The 24,241-nt window shown below is 43.7% G+C and overlaps 1 long non-coding RNA gene across 1 annotated transcript in view; it reads right to left on the bottom strand.

The window, feature by feature from the left end:
- Positions 1 to 24,241, bottom strand: part of LOC125965162 (uncharacterized) — a 101,336-nt gene that overhangs the window by 24,225 nt on the left and 52,870 nt on the right. Inside the window, exon 3 of the long non-coding RNA XR_007478743.1 lies at positions 12,243 to 12,358. This is a non-coding gene — a long non-coding RNA (uncharacterized LOC125965162). The remainder of the gene's footprint in view (positions 1 to 12,242; positions 12,359 to 24,241) is intronic.

The following is a 24,241-nucleotide window of genomic DNA, read 5'->3' as shown; positions in this document are numbered from 1 at the left end:
GAATACATCACTGCACTAATGTAACTACACCTCCACATGGGGAACCCAGTGTTTAATTCAGTGATTAATCCATATTCCCCTAGACTAAAAAGCTGTTACTGGTACTCACAGCACTCTTTGTAACTAGAACAGCACTGAAGGGGAGGCATGAATGGGTTGTCTGGTCCAAGCTCCTGCCTCAAAGAAATGCTGCCTAAAATCAACAGCATTCAGTCACGTGACAGGAGTCACTTTTGCCATCACAATTATCACAAGTCAACCTTAGTTGCACCATGTGCTATTCTAATACAGAATGTGCAAGCCCTGAAAAGACAGCCTAGAAGAGAGTGCCTCAGGGCCTGAGGGTAGTGGGAAGACTGCAGCCTCTGCAGTCAGAGATTCGCATCTTGTACCAGGTGTGTGACCTTGGACTTACCTTCCCTGAGCCTCAGTTTCCTCATCTATAAAATGGGGATAATAATAATAGTGCCAGCCTCACAGGTTCTTGAGATGCTGTATCAGATGACAAAGTTAAACTGCCTGATACACTGTAGGAGCCAACAATGTCAGTGCTTCCCTTCCTAAAGAATTTAGGACAGTTGATCTCTTATTCCTATTTTTAAAGATCTCCAAGGAAGGAGAAACCATAGCATCCCTTGGTAGCTAGTGTCTGTGTTTCACAACCCACTTAGATGATGTGTGAATATAGCACAGAGGCCCACATCCAAGGAGGCTGGCGGAGGCTGGGAGGCATGCCAAGCAGCCTGCTGGACCGTTACCATCCTATCCCTTCCCCCTACCATTGCCTCCTAAATATATATATTAGCTTAGCCATCCTTCATAGGCAGACCTCCTTTTGGAAACCTCCCTGATAATCCCCTGGTTTGAAATGTTTTTGGTCTTCTAACTGCTATAACACCTGATGGCTGTAAATTCTTCAGGCATTTACCAAAAACAGGCTGGTACTATAACTAACTAATTCCTTCATTGGTTAATTCAATAAATATATTGAATGCCTTCTACACTGCCAGACAGTGTCCTAGGCACTGGGCACACAGAAATAAACAAAACAAATGTGGTCCCTGCTTTCGTGAAGCTCACATTCTAGAAGAAGGCAGGGGGACAGAAAATAAATGTAGAGTGTATCAGTTGATCAAAAGTGCAATGGAGGGAATTCCCTGGCTGTCCAGTGGTTAGGACTCTGCGCTTCCACTGCAGGGGGTACATGGTTCGATCCCTGGTGGGGGAACTAAGATCCCGCATGCCACATGGTGTGCCAAAAAGAAAAAAAAAAAGTGCAGTGGAGAAAATTAGAACAGAGTTGGGGTGTAGCTATTCTAAACAGGAGGAATGCCAACACCTGAGACCTGCCTGCCTCACACCAGCTCCCTCTCATTCCCTGTGCCCCATGCAGCCTTTCTCTCAGCTTGTCCAATTCACCACATTCCTTCCAGCCCCAGGACCTTTGCACGATCCTTTTGTCTGGAACACTTGTCTCTCCTTACCTCCTCCTAGTTAACTCCCTGTTTTTGATGAAGTGACTCACTGGAAGGAAGTGAGGGGACTACTTATATGTTCTTGGCTTCTCTGGGAAACTAGAAGCTCCTGGAGAGTAAGAGGAGGCAGTGGAGAGCAGTGGTTAGAGAGACACTTCTGGAGTCGGGCTAACCTGCTTCAAATCCGGGCCACCCACCACACCCTAGTTGTGTGACAAGTTCCTAACTTCCCCAAGTCTCAGTCTCTTCTGGAAAATTGCAAAAGAACAATATTTATCTCATAGGAATATTGTGGAGATTCAGTGACAGCATGAACATACAATGTTGGGCACCAAAGGCAGATTTACCCTGAAGCTAATGGAACTTCAGGAGCTCCCCTCAGCAATGCGTTTACGTGGTCACCTGCTTCTGTAAAATATGTTAACAACCATCAGTTAAGACTGCTGTCTCTTCCCACTTTGACTCCCTTCTGTCATACTTCTCTTCCTGTCAAATGGCCCCGGAGAGGACACAGTCCTTTTGTCTTCACAGTTTTGATGGAGAACTCAACCACTGCGCCCCAAGAGGACAGGAGATTGCCCTTCCCGGAAAGTGACTGGGTTCACCATCTGAGGATCCCTCCAGAGAGCTAAGGGCTCTGGGCAGGTGTCCCCCACACCTGGAGGAGGAGGAGGCTTTGGGGAGCAGGACAACACACCTCCCAAGGGATCTCCAGCTCCAAGGCTCTGTACTCAGAGCTCAGGGCACTCTGGGATCTTCCTGAGTCATCACTGAGAGCCAGCCCCAGGGTCAGGCAGTTCTTATATTTAAGCTGAAAAGCTCTTGAAATCTACAACCAGCTTGGGAATGAGTTGTTTCCTCCTCCTAAGGGTTGAAAACAGCTCATGACCATCTTCCAAAGGAAAACCTTCTCCCTACTTAAAAGCAGTTATAAAATCACGTCTCAGCCTTTTATTTCCCAGTGAAATGATGCCAATTACTAATACCAAAGGGAATGAACGTGACTCATTGATGTTCTCAGTTCTGACAGCTGATTGCCATAAATTCCCGGGTCCCTAGAGTTCACTCCGCCTTCTCCTTTCTGACTGGTCTCCACAGTCATCACCCAGAAAGTTACCCTTTCTTCTTGCTTTTCTCCAGGAGACTTCTGGAAGGACCCCTTAACGCCCACTGGTCTATTTACAAGATCTCACTAAGTCCCTTTGCCCATCTCCTGGCCAAACTGAGAAAAGGACTTGATTTCAGTGTCCTTGTATGCATTTGTGCATGTACAGGCACGTTTATGTCTAGTATCTATTAAACAGATAATCTTTGTTCATCCTCATCTGCCCCCGGTACTATACACTGTCCACTCCTGCCTTCCCCAGGGCTGTCTCCCAGTCATAAATTCGGTGGGTTCATCATCATTCAAAGTACACAACAGCGGGCTTCCCTGGTGGTGCAGTGGTTGGGAGTCCGCCTGCCGATGCAGGGCACACGGGTTCGTGCCCCGGTCCGGGAGGATCCCACGCGCTACGGAGCAGCTGGGCCCGTGAGCCATGGCCGCTGAGCCTGCACGTCCGGAGTCTGTGCTCCGCGGCGGGAGGGGCCACGGCGGTGAGAGACCCACGTACCGCAAAAAACAAACAAACAAACAAAGTACACAACAGCAACAGACAGAAGCATATTAGCCTGGGATACCTCACTGAAGGGACATTCTGCTCAGAAGGAAATGACCCCTCGATCCCTTGACTCCCAAGAGGCTCAGGCCTCATCCTTCCCTCTGCTTTCCTGCCCATCCCTAAAATGAGAGGAAGACTTTAGACTCACGGGAACACTTGCTTTTTTTGAGGGGAGGAGGGAGAATAAATTTGGTTGACTTTGAAAATTGTCATAATGTACTGAACTCGTGGCCCAACAATGTTAGGACACATGTCACTCTAAAAGTGTGATCATGCTTTGGTGAGGACGGGGCTGGCTGGGGGGAATTACCACTTACAGTAATAATTTATTACCACTTACAGTAATAATATTCTCCTAGCTTTCTGAAACAGTCTCAATGGCTGGGCATATCTTTTCTTAATTGAGGCAGTTTGTTAAATGTGGAATTCAATGTGATTGGAATGTATAGCTTTCTGGATACTCTAAAAAAAGAAGGTGAGGGGGGGAGTCCTTTGTCAGACCATGTGCCCTGATTTGGGATTCAGAAAACATGATCCCTGTAACAGGAGAACTCTGTATCCTCAAGTCCGGGAGCTTTTATTGATGGATTCAAGAAGCTGAGGCTAGGGTAGAGGACGTGAAAATACTTTGAAAAAGACCTTTTACGATACAGATGCAAGCGTTTATCATCATCATCATATCATCATTATTAGCAATAATAAGTGGATCAGTGGGATCTTTTCAAATGCAAATCTAATCACATTGTGCCTTTCATCCAAGGCCTCCCACTGCTCTTAGGACAGAAGCCAGAGCAGTATCACAGCCCTCCAGGCCCTGCATGGCCTGGTCTCCTGCCCGCTGCACACCCGCTCCCTCTCATTCCCTGTGCCCCCAAGCAGGCCTTCTCTCAGCTTAAATTCACCACACTCCTTCCAGCTCCGGGACCTTTGCATACTCCTTCTATCTAGAACTTTTGTCCCTCCCTCCCTCACCTGATTAACCCTCTCTTGTTGTCCCAATATCAGTGTAAGCACACTTTCTCAAAGAAGCTTTGTCCACCTCTCCTGACTGGGTGAATCCTTCCCTCCTACAATCTCATAGAATCGTGTAAAGCCATCCATATGTTCATTAATTCATACTTATTGAGTTCCTACTATGTGTCAGATGGTATTCTGTAGGCTGGAAATGTAGTGGCGAACAAAAGAAGGCCCTGGGTTGCTTCCATTCTAACAGAAGAAGAGACAATAATCAAATAAACACATACATGTGTAATAGAATGCTAGGCAGTGATCAGTGCTATGAGGAAAATTAAGCTGGGTTAGGATTGGTGTGGCATCAGGGGTAGGGGTAATGGTTTCCAAAAGGGTAGCAGAGAAAGCCTTTTTGAGCAGATGACATTTAAACAGAGACCCCAGTGAAATGAGGGAGCAAACCATGCAAAGGTGTGTGGAAAGACAACTCCAGACAGAAGGAACAGCAAGTGCAAAGGCCCTGGGGCAGGAATGAACTTGGTAAGCCCAAAGAACAGCAGAAGGCCAGGGTGGCTAGGGTTGAGACAGCAAATTGGGAAAGTACTAAGTGAGGCTGGAGGGCATGCAGACAAGTCTTTTGAGGAACTTTGCTCAAAACGAGGGGCAGAGAAATAGGGAAGGAGCCAGGGGGGCACATGAGCTCTGTGGAGGGTGTTTCCGGTTTGTTTTTTATTTGTGTTAAGATGGGAAGTATTACAGCATATTTGTATGCTGAAAGGAAGGCTCCAGGAGCTAGGGCAACAATGGCGATTCATGAGAGAGGAGATAATTGCAGCCAGTCCTTGAGCAGGTGAGGAAGAATGTGGTCCAGGGCCCAGGTGGAGAGCTTGGCATTACACAGGCACAGGGATGATTTGTAATTTGCAACAGAAGAGAGGACAGAGCAAACATGTATGGATGCTGGAGGTTGGTAAGTTTGTGGTGGGGAATGAGCATTCTGATGGCCTGTTTTCCCCATGAATAGGAAGATGCCAGCAAGAGAAGGGCAGTGAAGCTGGAGAAAAGAGGAGAAGGGACAAAGAGGCATCTTGGAGAGTGGCAGAGTGACTGGGCACTGCAACAGGATCGCTGGGCAGTGCGGAGGCAGTCCACTGATTTGCAGACTTAAATGTAAAATGAAACCTGTCCTGGCTGTTGCGGGTGTTTTCTCCAGCCACGTTCCTGTGCCCAAATGCAGATGCAAAGGAGGTGCTCTGTTGGGTTTAACCAGGGCGGGGGTTTTGGCAGGTGGAAACAGCAGAGCAAGGATGTTATGGAGCAACCATAATACTAGGCCATGGAGTCCAGGCTGGGTGAGGAGGAAAGGGAGGGCCTGGGTCAGGGCTGGTAAGGACAGTGAAAAAAGTGGTCGAGGCACTGAAGAGCTTAGCAGGATCAGAGAACTGTGGGAATGGGAGTCCCAGGATAACTGAGCTGGGGTGATGTGTGGTGATGATCTGACTAGGATGGTTAGAACGGAAACTCCAGAAGGACTGTGGTTGTGGCCAGGTCTGTGTTTGACTCCGTGGCTGAGGTAGACGACGGGGATCGTGGCACTGAGGCATCAAGAAACAAGAGGCAGGGCTTCCCTGGTGGCGCAGGGGTTGAGAGTCCGCCTGCTGATGCAGGGGACACGGGTTCGTGTCCCGGTCCGGGAAGATCCCACATGCCGCGGAGCGGCTGGGCCCGTGAGCCATGGCCGCTGAGCCTGCACGTCCGGAGCCTGTGCTCCGCAATGGGAGAGGCCACAACAGTGAGAGGCCTGCGTACCGCAAAAAAAAAAAAGAAAAGAAACGAGAGGCAGGGGGATGCATGGTCGTCTATGTGGATCTTACAGTCACCGTGGACAATGGCAGGAGGAGAGGTGCAGAGGAAGTCAGGGAGCCAGGTGGCCAAACTGTCAATAACCACACGAGCAGGAGGTAGGTAGAGAGAACAAGACATGGTCTCATGACAGGGGCTCATATTTTTCACGTTTATATGATTATTCGATTGATGTCGATTTCACCCTCTACACTGTACTTTCCATTAAGGGGAGGGGTCATGTCTATTTGTGTCCACCATGTTATCTTCAGCTTCTAGCTCAATGCCTGGCACATAATAGGTACTCAGTAAAAACTTCTAGAATAAATGAACAAATACTGTTCTCTGGGATTGGAGAAAGAGAGGATGGGAGGCATTGATCCAATATAATTTGTTCTTTTCTCTTCCCATTGAAGTCTTCACTGCAGTCCTAATTTTCAGAAATTTCAGTCAATGGTCACTCAACATTTATGAAATCCCTGTTAGGTGCCAGGTGCTGTGCTACGTGCTTCAGAGAAAAAGAAGACGTGACTGCAGCTCTTGGATAGGTTAAAGTATATCCTTCTAGGCAGACTCATGAATAAATAACTTTGATACAATGTGGATAGAGTAATGACAGAGGTCTGAGCAAAATGCTCCAAGAGCCCTGAATCTGACTGCCAGGGGAAGAGGGGACGGCTGTGGGTTCAGATAACATCAAGAGAATGAAGATGGTCAGCAAACAAGACAAATGGAAGTCAGGTGAAGGACCAGTTTTTCCAAAGGTATCAGAGATGGGAAAGGAAAAGCTTGGCAAATTGAGAAGTCTGATGAAGCTAGAAATTAAGCTAAAAATGTCACCTGACCTTTATATTTATGGTCAATTGGTTTGCAGTGAGCGTGCTATAATAATTCAATGGGAAAAGAATAGTCTTTCTAACGAATGGTGCTGGGACAACTGAATATCCACATGGAAAAGGATGTAGTTGGACTCCCACCTCCCACCACATACAAAAAGTAATTCAAATTGGATCAAACACCTAAATGTAAGTGTTAAAACTATGAAACTCTCAGAAGAAAACCTAGGTGTAAATCTTCATGACCTTGGACCGGGCCAGGAAGTCTAAAATCCTAAATAAGAAATTAGCTATGTCATCAAAAGCACAAAACAAAAGAAAAAATAGATAAATTGGACTTCATCAAATTTAAACTTTTATGCTTCAAAGGAAACCATCAAGAAAGTAAACAAACAACCCACAAAATGGGAGAAAGTATTTGCAAATTATATGTCTGATAAGGAACTAGTGTCTAGAATATACAAAGAATATTTACTACTCAATGAGAAGACAAATGACCTAATTTTTAAATGGGCAAAAGATTTAAATAGATATTTCTCCAAAGAATATATACTAACAGGATAGAAAGCCCAGAGATAACAGGATAGAAAGCCCAGAGATAAACCCACACACATATGGTCACCTTATCTTTGATAAAGGAGGCAAGAATATACAGTGGAGAAAAGACAGCCGCTTCAATAAGTGGTGCTGGGAAAACTGGACAGGTACATGTAAAAGTATGAGATTAGAACACTCCCTAACACCATACACAAAAATAAACTCAAAATGGATTAAAGACCTAAATGTAAGGCCAGAAACTATCAAACTCTTAGAGGAAAACATAGGCAGAACACTCTATGACATAAATCACAGCAAGATCCTTTTTGACCCACCTCCCAGAGAAATGGAAATAAAAACAAAAATAAACAAATGGGACCTAATGAAACTTCAAAGCTTTTGCACAGCAAAGGAAACCATAAACAAAACCAAAAGACAACCCTCAGAATGGGAGAAAATATTTGCAAATGAAGCAACTGACAAAGGTTTAATCTCCAAAATTTACAAGCAGCTCATGCAGCTCAATAACAAAAAAACAAACAACCCAATCCAGAAATGGGCAGAAGACCTAAACAGACATTTTTCCAAAGAAGATATACAGACTGCCAACAAACACATGAAAGAATGCTCAACATCATTAATCATTAGAGAAATGCAAATCAAAACTACAATGAGGGCTTCCCCGGTGGCGCAGTGGTTGGGAGTCCGCCTGCGGATGCAGGGGACACGGGTTCGATCCTTGGCCCAGGAAGATCCCACATGCCGCGTAGCAACTAAGCTCGCGTGCCACAACTACTGAGCCCGCGTGCCGCAACTACTGAAGCCTGTGCACCTAGAGCCCGTGCTCCACAATGAGGGAAGCCACTGCAATGAGAAGCCCGCGCACCACAACGAAGAGTAGCCCCCGCTCGCCGCAACTAGAGAAAGCCCGCGTGCAGCAACGAACACAGCCAAAAATAAATAAATAAATAAATAAATTTTAAAAAATAAATAAATAAATAAATAAAAATAAATTAAAAAAAAAACTACAATGAGATATCATCTCACACCGGTCAGAATGGCCATCATCAAAAAATCTAGAAACAATAAATGCTGGAGAGGGTATGGAGAAAAGGGAACACTCTTGCACTGCTGGTGGGAATGTGAATTGATACAGCCACTATGGAGAACAGTATGGAGGTTCCTTAAAAAACTACAAATAGAACTACCATACGACCCAGCAATCCCACTACTGGGCATATACCCTGAGAAAACCATAATTTAAAAAGAGTCATGTACCAAAATGTTCATTGCAGCTCTATTTACAATAGCCAGGAGATGGAAACAACCTAACTGTCCATCATCAGATGAATGGATAAAGAAGATGTGGCACATATATACAATGGAATATTACTCAGCTATAAAAAGAAATGAAATTGAGTTATTTGTAGTGAGGTGGATGGACCTAGAGTCTGTCATACAGAGTGAAGTAAGTCAGAAGGAGAAAAACAAACACCATATGCTAACACATATATATGGAATTTAAGGAAAAAAAAAAAAGGTCATGAAGAACCTAGGGGTAAGACAGGAATAAAGACACAGACTTACTAGAGAATGGACTTGAGGATATGGGGAGGGGGAAGGGTAAGCTGTGACAAAGTGAGAGAGTGGCATGGACATGTATACACTACCAAACATAAAATAGATAGCTAGTGGGAAGCAGCCGCATAGCACAGGGAGATCAGCTCAGTGCTTTGTGACCACCTAGAGGGGTGGGATAGGGAGGGTGGGAGGGAGGGAGACACAAGAGGGAAGAGATATGGGAACATATATATATGTAGAACTGATTCACTTTGTTATAAAGCAGAAACTAACACACCATTGTAAAGCAATTATACTCCAATAAAGATGTTAAAAAAAAAAAGAATATATACTAATGGCCAGTAAGCACATGAAAAGATGCCCAACATCATTAGTCATTAAACAAATAAATGCAAATCAAAACACAATGATGGGGGCTTCCCTGGTGGCGCAGTGGTTGAGAGTCCGCCTGCCGATGCAGGGGACACGGGTTCGTGCCCCAGTCCGGGAAGATCCCACATGCCGCGAAGCAGCGGGGCCCGTGAGCCATGGCCGATGAGTCTGCACGTCCGGAGCCTGTGGTCCACAACGGGAGAGACCACACCAGTGAGAGGCCCGCGTACCGCCAAAAAAAAAAAAAAAAAAAAACCACGATGGGACTTCGCTGGTGGTGCAGTGGTTAAGACTCTGCACTCCCAGTGCAGGTGGCCTAGGTTCGATCCCTGGTCAGGGAACTAGATCCCACATGCATGCTGCAACTAAGAGTTCTCATGCCACAACTAAGGAGCCCGCCTGCTGCAACTAAGACCCAGTGCAACCAAATTAATTAATTTATTTATTAAAAAAAACCCACAGTGAGTTGCCACCTTATACCCACTAGAATGGCTATAATAAAAAAGACAGACATTAACAAGTGTTGGCGAGGATGTGGAGAAATTGAAACCCTCATACATTGCCGGTAGGAATGTAAAATGGTGTAGGTGTTTTGGAAAATAGTCCCTCAAAAAGTTAAACATTGAGTTACCATATGACCTGGCAATTCCATTCCTATATGAGAAAGAGAACTGAAAACCTATGTCCACACCAAAACTTGTACATGAGTGTTCAAAGCAGCATGAATCACAACAGCCAAAAAGTGAAAACAACTCAAACGCCCATCAATTGATAAATGTATAGACAAAATGTGGTACAGCCATACAACGGATACTCTTTGGCAGTAAGAAGGAACGAAGCACTTATATAAGCCACAACATGGATGAATCCCGAAACATTATGCTAAGTGAGAGAACCAGACACAGAAGGCCACATAGTGTATGATTCTATTTGTACGAAATGCCCAGAATAAATGGGGTGATGAAATACCCCAGAATTAGCTAGTGGTGATGGCTGCACAACTTTGTGAATGTAGGAAAAACCACTGAGTTGTAGGTACAGAGAGGGTAGATTTTATGGTGTGAATTACAGCTCAAGTTTTAAAAATGTCATGTGGTGTCCCTGTAGCATGAAGGCCACGCTAAGGGGTGTGAATTAAATCCTGTGGGCAATGAAGACTTCCTTAATATTGTGTGTGTGTGTGTGTATGTACCTATGCACACAAATGTTCATTCTTTTTCCACTACAGTTGGAAAATCAGGAAGGTGAAATCAACAAAAAAATCCCACATGGTGCTGTCACCTAGAAGCAATTGGGATGAAAGTTTGTTGTATTTCATTATTGCTCTTATTCGTGTTTGTATCAAGATTATGTTTTATGTACCATTTGGTATGCTGCTTTTTTTGTCAGTTACCATAAACTTATTCTAAGCATTACTTAAAAATAAATTTCTTATCTAATTATAATAGTTATTTATGGTAGAAAGTTTGGAAAATATAGAAAATTATAAAGAAGAAAATTAAAGTCATCCATAATCCCACCAGTTAGAAGTAATCATTACTAATATTTTAGTGTATCTTATTTTGTCTTATTTTTCTATGAGTAAATGTCTTTTTTTGTGTGTGTGGCCCTGCTGTGTGGCATGCAGGATCCCAGTTCCCTGACCAGGGATCAAGCCCACGCCCCCTGCAGTGGAAGCATGGCATCTTAAACACTGGACCACCAGGGAAGTCCTCTATGAGTAAATGTCATTTTTAATGGCTGTATAATAGGCCATCCAGTATCATAGATTACTTCCATTGTAATATAGTTAGGTTATTTCCCATTTTTCTTTATACAAATAATGATGTAACAAATATCTTTGTGCATGAAACTTTTTCATAGCTGGGGTTATTTCCTTAGCTTCTCAGAAATGGAATCACTGGGTCAAAGACAAGATATTTAAGCTCTTATGTTGTATTCTTATACAGCATTCTAAAATGATTCGACAAATTGCATTTCTATTAGCAATAAATGAGATTGCCTGTTTCACAGCATCCTCATCAGCACTGAGGATTACACTTTAAAAAATTCTCCTTGCTGTTTTTATTTTTATTCTAGTAGAGGTTTCGTCAGAAAGAAAGTAGCGTACTCAGGTTTGTGTTTTAGATGATAAAGAGGCTGGGCTGAAGAGAGGTGAGAGAGTGCAGACCAATGAGGAAAATATTGCACTAGCGAAAAAAAGAAACAACACAGCCAGGCAGTGAAGGTGGGTGGGTTTAGAAGACTTTTAAGATTAGAAAGACATTTCTAAGAAAGGATGGGTTGGATTTGTGACTGGTGTGAAACTGGCAGGAAAGAAGCAAGAAGTGTCAAGTTTGACTCCAAAGTGGAGGCTGAATGGAGGGTGATAGTATTAGGCAAGACAGGGAAAAGGGAAGGAGCAGGTTTAGAAGGAAAAACAAAGCTTCCTGTTTGCAACACGTTACTTGGGGTGCCTTCCAGGGTTCCAGGTGGAGATGTCAACACACCCATTAACAACATGAGTCTGGAGCTTGGAGGAGAGAACGACACTGGGATAAAAGCTGGGGAATGTATGTAAGTGGTAATGCGCGAGATCACTGGAGGATGAAGAATAAATTCTAAGGAAAACCAACATTTGCAAGGCAGAAGAGGAGTGAGTGAAGGAGAAAGGCCTGCTTAGGGGCCACTTGGGGAACCAACAGACGCTGGTGCCAAATACCAGGGGGCTCAAGGGGGAGAATGGCCAACAATGTCAAATGCCTCCAGTGCTACAAGGGTCGGAGAATGAAGACTCCCGCAGAGGGTCTTAGAGAGGAGAGGCTGAGGAGGAGGTCCAAGGCAGAAACCCAATCAGGGGCTGCAGAGTTATCTTGCAGGCAGTTTGGGGGTGTTGGGAAGGTGTGAGAGAGGGCTCTAGCCTCAATGGGAAGTCATTCTCCTCAAGTTTTCCTCTCTCCTTCCACGGCGGCGAGAGCTAGTCCGTGATCCCACTCTTGACTGCTCACCTGAGGGTACACATGTGATGCAACCGAGGCTGAGGACAAAGCCCGGAGGCCGGCTCTCCGTCCAGCTCTGCTGTCATCTCCGCAGCTGACTTGTGCTCAACCCTTGATCTCCTCACCTGCAACATGAAGGAGTGGGTGAGTAAAAGGGTGCCTGAAGCAGGCCTCCACTTAGTGTTGGTCCCCACCCACGGATTCACAGGACTGCAGTGAAATGATTTATGAATTGCCAAAGTGCAGGAATAAGTGGCCTAGATATTTTGTAGGGCTCTCACCTCTAAAATCCTAAAATCCCAGCTCTCTGAAGATAGTCCTAAGAAGGACACTCTAAAGAAGGAAATATAATGGTGCAGCTCAGCCAGGGTTGGATGGAATAGGCATCTCTGTTCCGCCCCCTCCCCCAAGCACAAGTGCTTTGATTTGGGGTCTTTGCCCCATGATGCCGCGTTCCCAGCCTCTGTTTATCCCACAGTCTTCTGTGTGTTCTGCGGGTCACGGCCCCCAGCACTGCTGTGTCTGCCCAGCGGCCAGGCTCGATGCCAGGCTCATACACACAGTAGATGAATTCCCATCTTATCCGTGAGGAAACTAACCCATTCCCATGCTTAAACTCCTCGAGGACGGAGATGTGTATCCCCAATATCTAACAAGAGTCCTGGTGGGTGCTCAGGGAATGTGTGAGATTTGTTATTTTCCCAACACTGCTTGGCTAATGTGCGGCAGAAACTAAATTTGAACCCATAATCCTTTCACTCAACCCATTACTCTCTCTCCCCACGGTCACTACAGAATTGTGGGACATCCATCACCAATAGGGATTTGCAAGCAGGACAACCTCCAGGCCTCACACTCAGGGAGCAGTGTAAGCATGGGCCAGGTCCTACCTCTGGCCATGATTTTCTTCTGTTCACACTGGCTGTTGATGAAGGGGTAAATCTGAACTGTCTATACATGGGATACAGTCTTTTAAACTTCATCTTTATTTTTCTCAATATCATGATCGCTCCTAGTTTAAGAAGTCAAATTGTACTAAATACACTTTTAACCAAAAGCAGCTCCTTTTAGTCCCAGAGGCAACCACCGTCACTCTTCTGCACATTTCTTTCTGGTATTAACCTTCATATGTCTAAAGAACAAGCATAGAGGCTATGTCTCGACTTGTGTGTTTCTCCGTCATCCCTTGGCCAGCACGATGAGTGAGGTCTTCTAAAGCATGACCTGTACCCCTCTTCTGCTCAATGTAGTTACAACTCTTGCTTAAGTTAACACCTAATGTTTGCTTTATTATGATATTTATTCACTTGAACTAGCGTACCAAGATATGCTTCTTTTCTTGGACAAATTTTTGTTTACCCTGAAGTTAGTAATTAGCTCTTTTTTTTTTTCTTTCTCATTTGCTTAGTATTCTGGATATCTAACAATGACTTTTCTTACACCTTCTACCAGCCTTTTAACGTTTCCAGACACCAAGCAGTCAGGTCACCTCCCGCTTCTCTTTGTCTCGCAGACCTCCCTCCTGGAACCTTCGGCTTTTCTCCTTCTCTTTGGACTGGCTGCTTCCATTTCCCATCATCCCGGAAGCTTCCTTTGCCACTGTCCTGATATGGATCCCCTGAACCCTATGTCACCCTCTTTCTTGGTTTATTCCAAGGAAGGTAAGCCTGCACGTCTAAAATGTCTTTACTTCCCCTTGACACTTAATTGATCATTGAACTCAATACAGAATTATAGGCTGGAATCACTTTTCCTCAGGATTTTGATACGTTGCTCTATTCTCTTCTAGCTTCTGATTTTGTTGTTTGTTTGTTTGTTTTTTACGCGGGCCTCTCACTGTTGTGGCCTCTCCCGTTGCAGAGCACAGGCTCCGGACGCGCAGCCTCAGCGGCCATGGCTCATGGGCCCAGTCGCTCCGCGGCATGTGGGAACTTCCTGGACCGGGGCACGAACCCATGTCCCCTGCATCGGCAGGCGGACTCTCAACCACTGCGCCACCAGGGAAGCCCGCTTCTGATGTTTTTATTGAGCCGTTTGAGGCCATTCTGATTTGCTGATCCTTTGTAAAAGCCCACTTTTTTGGGTCTCTCGGGAAGCTTTTAGGATCTTTTCTTTACCTCTGAGGTTCTGAAATTTCACCGAGATGTGCTCCAGTGGAGTCTTCTGCCCATTGTGTTTGGCACCTAGCGGACCCTGCCAAACTGGAAATGTATGTCTTTCGGCTCTGGGGAGATTTTTTCATATTACTTATTTCTGTTCTTTCTTTCTGAAATTAGGCAGAATGAGGAGGTGGAGAGTAATGGGAGATACTGTTTTGGACAGAGTGGCCAGGGGAAGTCTCTCTGATGAACTGACATTTGAGCAGAAATTGGGATGAGTGTCTTCTCGTCTATCGGGGGAAAACTATTATACTTTTCTTTTGTTCCTTGCATTGTCTCTTTTTCTTTTCAGTTTCTTTTGTCCACCTTTTTTAGTCTCTCTCTCCTGTCGGGAGGCTTTCCTCACATGTCTGGTGATCTTTGGCCGAGCGGTCACATTGAGAAGGAGACACTAAAAGCTGATGGGCAGCTGCCAGTGTGACTTGGCTTGTCAATGGTGGCAGTCACTGTTAGGTGACCAGGAGGCACATTGACTTTTTCATTGGGGAGCTCCTTCCTCTGGGATTGCTTAGTCTTTCCAGAGAAGAGTCTTCCGGTCTCCTGCCTGGAGGTGGTGAAGGAGGGTGGAAGTGTCAGGGGAAGGCAAAGTCACCAATCAGTCATCCAGGCTTTCACTTAATTCCCCTCACTCCACCTTCAGTGATTCCGTGGAATTCCTGGGCCTTTCTGGGATTCTGCAGGGCAAGCTTTTTGTATTCTCGTGAGCATCTCCCGCTGCAGGCTCTGCAATATCTGCTCCTTCCCTCCCTCTCCTGTCCACTGGTGTCCCCCTTTGCCCTTGCCCTTCGTCCCCGTCACTTCGATGGGATTTAAAAACAGCATGCATGTAAACACGCTTTCAACCTACTATGTTTAACCAGGACAGATGGATACTCTATGAAACAAATTCTAGCAAAGAGATCACACTAAGAATAATTTTTTAAAGAAAACCTTCGCAGGGGATCCCTCCCATAGCGAGACCACTGTACTTGACAGTCATGGACTTTTCTGGGTGAAGTGACTTCAGACATTATCTATTCTCACCACCTCATTTTACAGATATAGAAAACGAAACCCAGGCAAAGTCTTGCCCAAAATCACAGCAGAGAGATGTAAGGAGTCCCTGTATTTTCCACTTATAATCCAATGCCTTTCCCACTGCCATTCAGCCTTCCCAGAAAAGCCCCTAAGGCAGTGGAAAGATTTTCCTCCTGATGCGGTTTCCAAAGCAAATGCCTTTTTGCCTCCTGGGCCATTCTGACCCTGATCAGTCCCATCTGGAGAAGAACCGTGACAATGAACTAGACATTGTTTCTCAGCAAGACCAGGAGGCTTCCTGGCATTTAAACAGAGATCATTTCTTAAAGGACAGAGTCAAGATAACAAATCCACCTTAAAATAAACCTCAAGTCAGACCACCAATTAACACCTAAATGTATTTAAGTGGAAATAAGTTTAATTGTCCTAATTAATTTTTCACCAATTTTCACATGTCACATTTTACACTGGCTTGGCAAGGAAAGTAATTGGATCCCTTTATAACCATTTTCCACTTCCTGATTTGCTAAGTAGTTCAATGCTGTTGTCTACAGAAAATATGCATCACTCCAAACTGGTCACACTGCAACTTTATGACGTTCATAACGTATTGGGGGAGGGGTGGGGGGAGTAGCTGCAAAGATGAAAACGACAAGATACTGTATCCAGCGGAAAAGGTGCCCTTGGTAGGCAGCTTCTAACATGGTCCCCAATGATCCCTTCCTCGTGGCTTTCACACCCTTGTGAAGTCCCCTCCCCTAGAGTGTAGACTGACCTAGTGACTCACTTCTAAGGAGTAAAATATGCCAGAACTGATGCAATGTCACTTCTGAGATTAGGTTATAAAGAATTCCATCTTAGTTGCTTTTCCTCACTTTTCCTCTTCTTCTCCTTCTCCTCTCTCTCTCTCTCTCTCTCTCTCTCTCTCTCTCTCTCTCAGATCCCTCAATCTGGGTAAAGCTATGTCATGAGCATCCCTATAGAGAAGACCTGAGGCCTCCTGCCAAAAGCCACATGAGTGAGCTTGGAAATGGAACCTCCAGCCCCCGTCAAGCTTTCAGACCTTGAGGTCCCAGCCAACAGCTTGAGAGCAACCTCATGAGAGACCCTGAGCCAGACCACCAGCTAAGCCACTCCCAGGTTCCAGACTGTCAGCAATTGTGTGAGATAAATATTTACTATTTTAAGCTGCTAAGTTTGGAGATAATTTATTTTACAGTAATAGTGGGGGAGCTACGTATGAGTTCTGACTTTTCTACTTCCTTGCAGAAGCTTCTTGTGTTTGTCCCTTAACTTCTCTTAATTATGCCTGTTTCCTCATCAGTAAAAGGGGGATAAAGACCTTACCTACTGCACAGAGTTGCTGTGGAGTTCAAGGACAAGGAAACTAATTTTAAATGATCGTGAGGCATTAGGCATTTTTATCTAGGCTATCTCATTTAATTTCTTCCAAATGGAAAAAAACACATGTGAAACATAACCAGTAAATTAGAACACCATGCTAGTATTATTAGAGCCAATTCATTTTATGAGTTATTAAAACATTGTTTTTAGCAAACATCAATCTTGGATCAACCTTAAGTAAACCATATGCCTTTTAGAACTGATGGGTTTTAATTAGTTTCTTAATTAACATGTGAGAAGTTTGTAAACCTGTTAGTTTTGCTATCAAAACCAGAAGAACAAGCTGTATATATTTCCCATGGGAGGTGCTCTTCAGGGCCAAGGCTAAAGCCCATGGGCACCTCGAGTTAATATGGCCCAAGCACAGCGCTCTTCCACAACCCCCTTCTCCTGCTCGCCAACCTGGAAACCAAGTCATCCACCCAGAATCCTCCCCTTCCACTCCTCACCCCATGTCTTGTCACCAGATCCTGCAATTCTAATTCAGAAACATTCTTCCCTTCCACCCCCATGCCACTGTTTTAATTCAGGTAAATCTCATCCACATTTAATCATTAATATTATTATAATATTATATACAATTATAACATACATTAATATAGTGTTCTTTAATTATACTATTATAATAAATATTAATAAATCATATTTATTGACAGTGCATTATGTTTCAGAAATTGGGCTCTGCGCTGGTGATCAGACTTACAAAGGCCCACCCCCGCTCTCCCCTCCCCTGTCTTCCTGGAGCTAACAGGCGGCTTCATTCAGCTTTGCAAGGGCTAAACTAGATTAAAGGTTAAGAGTAGGCTGCCTCAGTTTAAATCTTAGCTTTTCCACTTACTGTGTGCCCTTAGACAAGTTACTTAACCTCTCTGCGCTTCAGTTTTCTCACCTGGAAAACAAGGATAACAATAGCAAGAATTAAGAGAATTAAAATATTTGAAATGCTTAGAACAGAGCCTGGCAATCAAAAAATGTTAACTATTGTTATTTTTGGTCCATGTCGTATTTTCTCCAACACCAGCTCCCTGAAGGCCAAACCGTCCTCTGTCGAGCAGTCTGGCTCTTCTTCCTAAGGAACCGTTTAACCATGCCATTCCCTAGCAAACATCGGGAATATGGGCCTTAGCATGGCCCACCTCTTCAGCTTACCCTCCACTTCTCCCCAACCCCAGCCCCAGCTCCCACACTCCTGCTCCGCTGAATGTCTCACCATCCCCAAAACACACACTCAGCCTAACTTTGCGTCTTTGTGCCAAGATATAAGGGAGAGACGACAGCTTAGTCAAGCAGCGGCAAAACACAGCACCCAAGATGGCGACTGGACGCTCCCACTTCTCTTTCAAGCTCTGTTAGGAAAAGACCAAAGCGGGTTGGAACTTAAGTACTTCTTTATGTCAGGGGGTAGCACAGGCCTTAAAATGGCCAGGGATTACCTTCTTTCGGAGCACAGGACTGCCTCTGCTATCATCAGAGAAAAGAAGAGAAAGGAAGAAAGGGGGCTTCCCTGGTGGCGCAGTGGTTGAGAGTCCGCCTGCCGATGCAGGGGACATGGGTTCGTGCCCCCTTCTGGGAGGATCCCATATGCCGCGAAGCGGCTAGGCCCGTGAGCAATGGCGGCTGAGCCTGCTTTCCGCAGCGGGAGAGGTCACAACAGTGAGAGGCCCGTGTAACGCAAAAAAAAAAAAAAAGCTTGGATTTTAGAGTAAGTGAGACCTGTGTCTAAATCCTGGCTCTACCTCTAGCTAAACAAGTCCAGTACCCTTAGTTTCTTTGTCTGGAAAGTAAGAATCATAACAGTACCTTTGCAGTGTTGATGTGAGGGTTAAATGAGAAAACGTGAAAGTAGCCAGCACATCCCAGGCTCTAGATTAAATGCTACTTTCCCTTTTCCTCCTGTCCTGTTCTCTGTGTCTGTGAAGGTCTCCCTGCTTCCCCTACCCTGTGTTCCTGGTGAACTCCCACTCAATCAAGTCTCAGCTCAGTGTGACCCTCCCAGAGAAGCCTTTCCTGGCTTTCTCAGGCAGAGCTCGTGGCTCCTGCCACTGTCTCCTGCCGAACTGGAAACTCCTTCACAGCAGGAATCACCACCTCTAAACACCTTTGGATCCTCAGAGCCTGGCATCATGCAAAAAATAAATGTCAGGGGCTTCCCTGGTGGCGCAGTGGTTGGGAGTCCGCCTGCCAATGAAGGGGACGCGGGTTCGTGCCCCGGTCCGGGAGGATCCCGCGTGCCGCGGACCGGCTGGCCCGTGAGCCATGGCCGCTGAGCCTGCGCGTCTGGAGCCTGTGCTCCGCAACGGGAGAGGCCACGGCAGTGAGAGGCCCGCGTACCGCAAAAAAAAAAAAAAAAGTGTCAGGTAGTGTTTTATGATTTCCTTGTGAAAATGAAGAATTCTTAGGTGCTTTAAAATATTTTCATTACAGTACCATTTGTAATAGAGAAAACTGGGAAGTAGCATTCATGTCTAATAATTAGAGGTTAAGTAAATTATGGTTCCTCCTTAAAATGTGGTGGTATGCTGCCATTATAATCATCTTGTAGAAATGTGCTGTTGACATTGAAAAAAAAAATGTTCTCAATATATACTGTGAGAGAAAGAAGCAGTTTTCAAAACAGTACTATGTACAGAATGATCCCGTTTTGTGATAAAAATATAAATGTTTATGTATGCATAAAAAAGGTCTGGAAGGACCCAGTGGTTGTCTCTGGGTGGGTGGAATTTGCATGTTTCTTTTCCTTCCTTATGCTTGTATGTATTTTGTGATTTTTCTATAATGAGCATAAATTACTTTTGTAGTAAGAAAAAAAAAATTTTTAACTACCAAAAATTGTTTTTCTGATTGTAATGCATTTTCATTGTAGAAAATTTGGAAAGTCTGAAAACTATAAAAAAGAAAAGCTAATTATGCACGTTTTTCTACCAAGAGTCTGTTAACATTCTAGTATATTTCTTTCTAGTCTTTTTTTTTAATGCATGTATGAATTTTTTTTAACTTGAGATCTAACTGATGTATAGTTTAATATCCTGCAATTTTTTATTACATTGTGAACATTTTCAAAAAATTATTACAAATTCTAAATATCAGATGTCTTACAAAAGGTTAGAATAATCAGCTATCCTAGGGAAAAAAATAGGAGAACTAAAGAGAGGGTTAATGGCCTCCCATGTACAGCATAACGCATTTTAAAGACTTTCCCAGGCCCTAGAGAGGCCTTGTATTGTGTAAAATACCTAAAATATTACATATTAATAATTTTACCTGTAAAATTTTTGAAAGGGTTTTTAATACTTTTGCTACTGAATTTGGCTAAACATACTCACTTAATTTACAACTGGTGAACAACTCACTTAATTTACAATTGGCAATAATTTCTCAGTAACTATCGTGCATATTGGGGAACTCTTACAAAGTGAGTAAAATCCAACCTATAAATTGTTTTCAAATATAAAGAAACACTAAATTTTAACAATTCATGACGTGAACACAATGTTACATTTTGTAGATTTTTAATTAAACACTTCTTGATTTTACAGTTTCCTTTTCCTATTTTGGTGCCAATAACTTTTTTCAGATCTCAAACTTTTCCCCAGGCCCTTGAAAAGTCCCTACGCCTTAGGCTCTGTGTCCACCCTGACTCACAGAGGAAAACATCCTGCTTGAGACCCTTTGGCTGCTGGGCAGTCATGGCAGACAGATATCAGAAACTTCCAGCAAGGGTAGAAGTCACTGCAAAGGCCAGCAATGGGAGAGGCCAATCTATGCAGCAGAGTCGTTTTTTTCTGTGCCAACCTTCAAATACAAAGTGGGAAGGTTTGGACAGGGGATTCCTGCACAGTAAGTTTTTGTTTCTCAGGAACAGCAGGTAAATTGGGGAGAAGGAGGGGGGCAAGGAGGAAGAGGTAGAAAAGGAAGAACAGGAAGGAGAGAGAAGGAAGGAAAGAGGGAGAGCAGGGAAGAAGGCAGGTTACCATTCATTAATTGCTTGGTTACTGGTCTGCACTGAGCTGAGCACTCTACATACTGCATTTCATTCGATACTCATAACAACCCTGGGAGATAGCAACTCTTGTCACTCTCATTTTACAGTTAAGTCTCCTGAGGCTCAGAGAGGTTAAGTCATTGGCCCAAGATCACACAGCTAGAAAGTGACAGAGCTGGTGGTCCAAGACTGTTCAACTCCATAGCCTGTACATTAACCCCTATACCACTTGGCCTCCCCAAACACACCTGCCCTATCTGGCCCTCCTCCTAGTTCCAGAAGGACAGAAATTAAAGCTAGAAGAGCCGCATGAGATCAGCTCACCCTTCCCGTCTCTACCCTTACCAGAGCACTGCTCACAAGGAAAGTCTTGTTCCCTCACTCTGCTGAGCCAAGTCCTCCCCGAGGGGCACCGTGCCTGGCCCAGAAAATGTGCTCAGGACATGTTGGCTGAATTAATGAATTAAATAAATCTCTCATTTTGCTGAGAAGGAAGTCCAGAGAAGGAAATGTGGGGACCACACAACAGGGGTAATTTGCCTGCGGTCATCCAACAAGATAGTGATAACAGATTTGGGATTAGAATCGCTGCCAGTGCTCCTTGCACTGCTTTACCTGAATTTGTGTGGGGTTTTCCACTTTATATGATCTCATTTCATTCTCACAGCAACTATGTGATTACTGTCATATGTCATCAGATCTAAGATCATCAATAGGACACACCACTATTTTATGTAACAATAAGAAAATTAAAAAAAAAAACAGCACTGCTAAGTATCCTTGAGAGATACCATCAACTGTAAGATGCATCCCTAGAATGTGAAAAATGTGTGATGTTATCCACATTTTATAGATGTGGAAACGGAGGCTCAGCGGCATAAAGTGGCATGTCATGGTCACACAGCTATTAAGGGTCACACGTGTATGATTCAAACTAGTCCTGGGCTCTCTCTACAATTGTACCTCAAGGCACAATGATTTGATGGTTGGTTTTTTGTTTTGGTTTGGTTTGGTTTGTTTCTGCCATTTAAATGAGAATCTTACTTAGCTGGTGACACAGATACCTCCCCACCAGATTATAAGAGCCGTTTTTCCAGTGCCTAGCACCGTGGCTGGCCCAGAGCCAGCCCTCAAAACTTATCTAAGAGGTGGAGTGGGGGTCACACTATGAGGCACCTCAGAAGTCCGGAAAACACAGGCCTGAGTTAGAAGTCCACAAACTGCTGCCATTCCTGTGCTGCCGACACCAGGTGAGGTAAAAGCCAGGTGCAGAGTGGGAGTAGGGGCTGCGGAAGAAGGCCCTTTACTTAGAATGAGTCCTGAGGTGGACAGACCTGGTCAGAGTCCCAGCTTTACCAGCCACCAGCTGTGGGACCTTGGGCAAGTTATTTAATCTCTCTGAGTCTCTGTTTCCTTGTCGATAAAATGGGAATAATGCCATATTACCTATGTTGTGGGATGGTGTGAAAATTAAATGAGAAAATACACATAGAGTTTAGCACAGCGTCTGGCACGTGCCAAACACTCAACTGATCACAGCAAAAGCCATGTACACGAAGGAATGTCTGTCTTACATCATCTCAAACAAAACCAAGTTGGCTGGTCATTGGGAGATTTCATTGGGAACCCTCAGCCTCAGACTGGCCATATAAACAGGCAGCCTTGCAGTGGAAGATCTCCCACCAGTTTTTTAAAGATCAAATACCCAAAATAAGAAATGAGAGTTGGGAAACCACTACAGATACCAAACTAATTAATAAAATCATAAGCATTTACCTTGGTCAACCTAAGCCAAAATGTTGAAAGCCCTGAGTTGGATAGATAATTTTCTAGGAAATAGAAAATATTACAACTAATTTAGAAGAGTTTTAAAATGTATACTCCAAAAAACCTGAAACGTACTAAATACCACAGAATAAATTGAGGATGTCTTCAAAGAACGATACCCAAAAAAAGTGTCAAGTCCAGACGGTTTCATGGGTGAATTCTACCTGCTATTTAAATTGTTCCAGAGCAAAGAGAGAGCAAGAAAACTTCCAAATTCTTTTTATGAAAGCTAGCATAACACTGTGAAACCTGACAGGGAGAACACAGTAAAAGAAAGACTCAGAAAGAGACACTGACAGCTGCCTCTCTGCAAAGTCTGTACCTAGAAGCATTTCCTGTAGGGTCAGGAGCAAAGTAAAGATTTCCACTAACACCATCATTATTAACACTGTTCTAGAAGTGCTGGACCATACAGTTAGAAAACAGAGAGAAGTAAGAAGTATAAAAACAGGTAAGGAGAAAGCAAAATTATCATTATTTTTAGATGATATGACTGTATATCTAGAAAACGTAACTCGGGCATTATCAATAAAATCATTCAATGACAATAAAATAAGATGACTGGTTATATGACTGATATACAAAAGTGAGTAGCTTTCTTACATGCAATCAGCAACCAGTTAGAAAATATAAGAAAAGATTCCATTCATATGAGCAACAGCAAAAAACACAACTATTTAAAATGTGCTAAATCTATAAGAAGAATGCTTTAGAATGCTACTGTAGGACTTAATAGTCTGAATAAATGTAAAGACATATCCTGTTTTTGAGTAGGAAGATGCACTGTTGTAAAGATGTCAGTTCTCACAAATCATTCGTATTTACAGTGATTCCAATTTTTAAAACATACTGAAAGAGTTGCTTTTGGAACAACATGAGCTGATTCTAAAGTTCACATAAAAAAAATAAGCATGCAAGAATAGGCCGGGGGGGCAGGGGGGGTGGGAAGTGAGGATAGACTCTTTGCCAAACATTAAAACATAATGTAGTTTTTTAGATATGACACTAAAACAACAAACAACAAAAGGGAAAGATAGATACATTGGACCTCATCAAAATTAAAAACTTTTGTGCTTCAAAGGACACCATTAAGAAAATAAAAATACAACTCACAGAATGGGAGAAAATATTTGCAAATCATATGTCTGATAAGAGACAGAATATATAAAGAGCTCTTACAACTCAATAAAAAAGATAAATAACCAAATTTTTTAATGGGCAAAGAATTTAAATAGAAATGTATCTAAACAAGATATACAATGTTTAATAGGCACAGGAAAAGTTGTCCTACACTATTAGTCATTAGGGAAATGCAGATCAAAACCACAATCAGATACCACTTCACACTCACAAGGATAGCTAAGATCAAAAAGACAAACATTAACAAGTGTTGGTGAGGATGTGGAGAAATTGGAACCCACATACAGTGCTGTTAAGAATGTAAAATAATGCAGCCACTCTGGAAAACATTCTGGCAGTTCTTCACAATGTTAAACATAGAGTTACCATGTGACCCAGCAATTCCACTCCTCTATATATGCCCAAGAGAATTGAAAACATATATCTACACAAAAACTTGTACACGAATGTTCATAGCAGCCTTATTTATAAGAGCCAAA

Source organism: Orcinus orca, chromosome 8, assembly GCF_937001465.1.
Source record: "Orcinus orca chromosome 8, mOrcOrc1.1, whole genome shotgun sequence".
Lineage (NCBI taxonomy): Eukaryota > Metazoa > Chordata > Mammalia > Artiodactyla > Delphinidae > Orcinus > Orcinus orca.
This window is presented reverse-complemented; position numbering and strand designations above follow the sequence as displayed.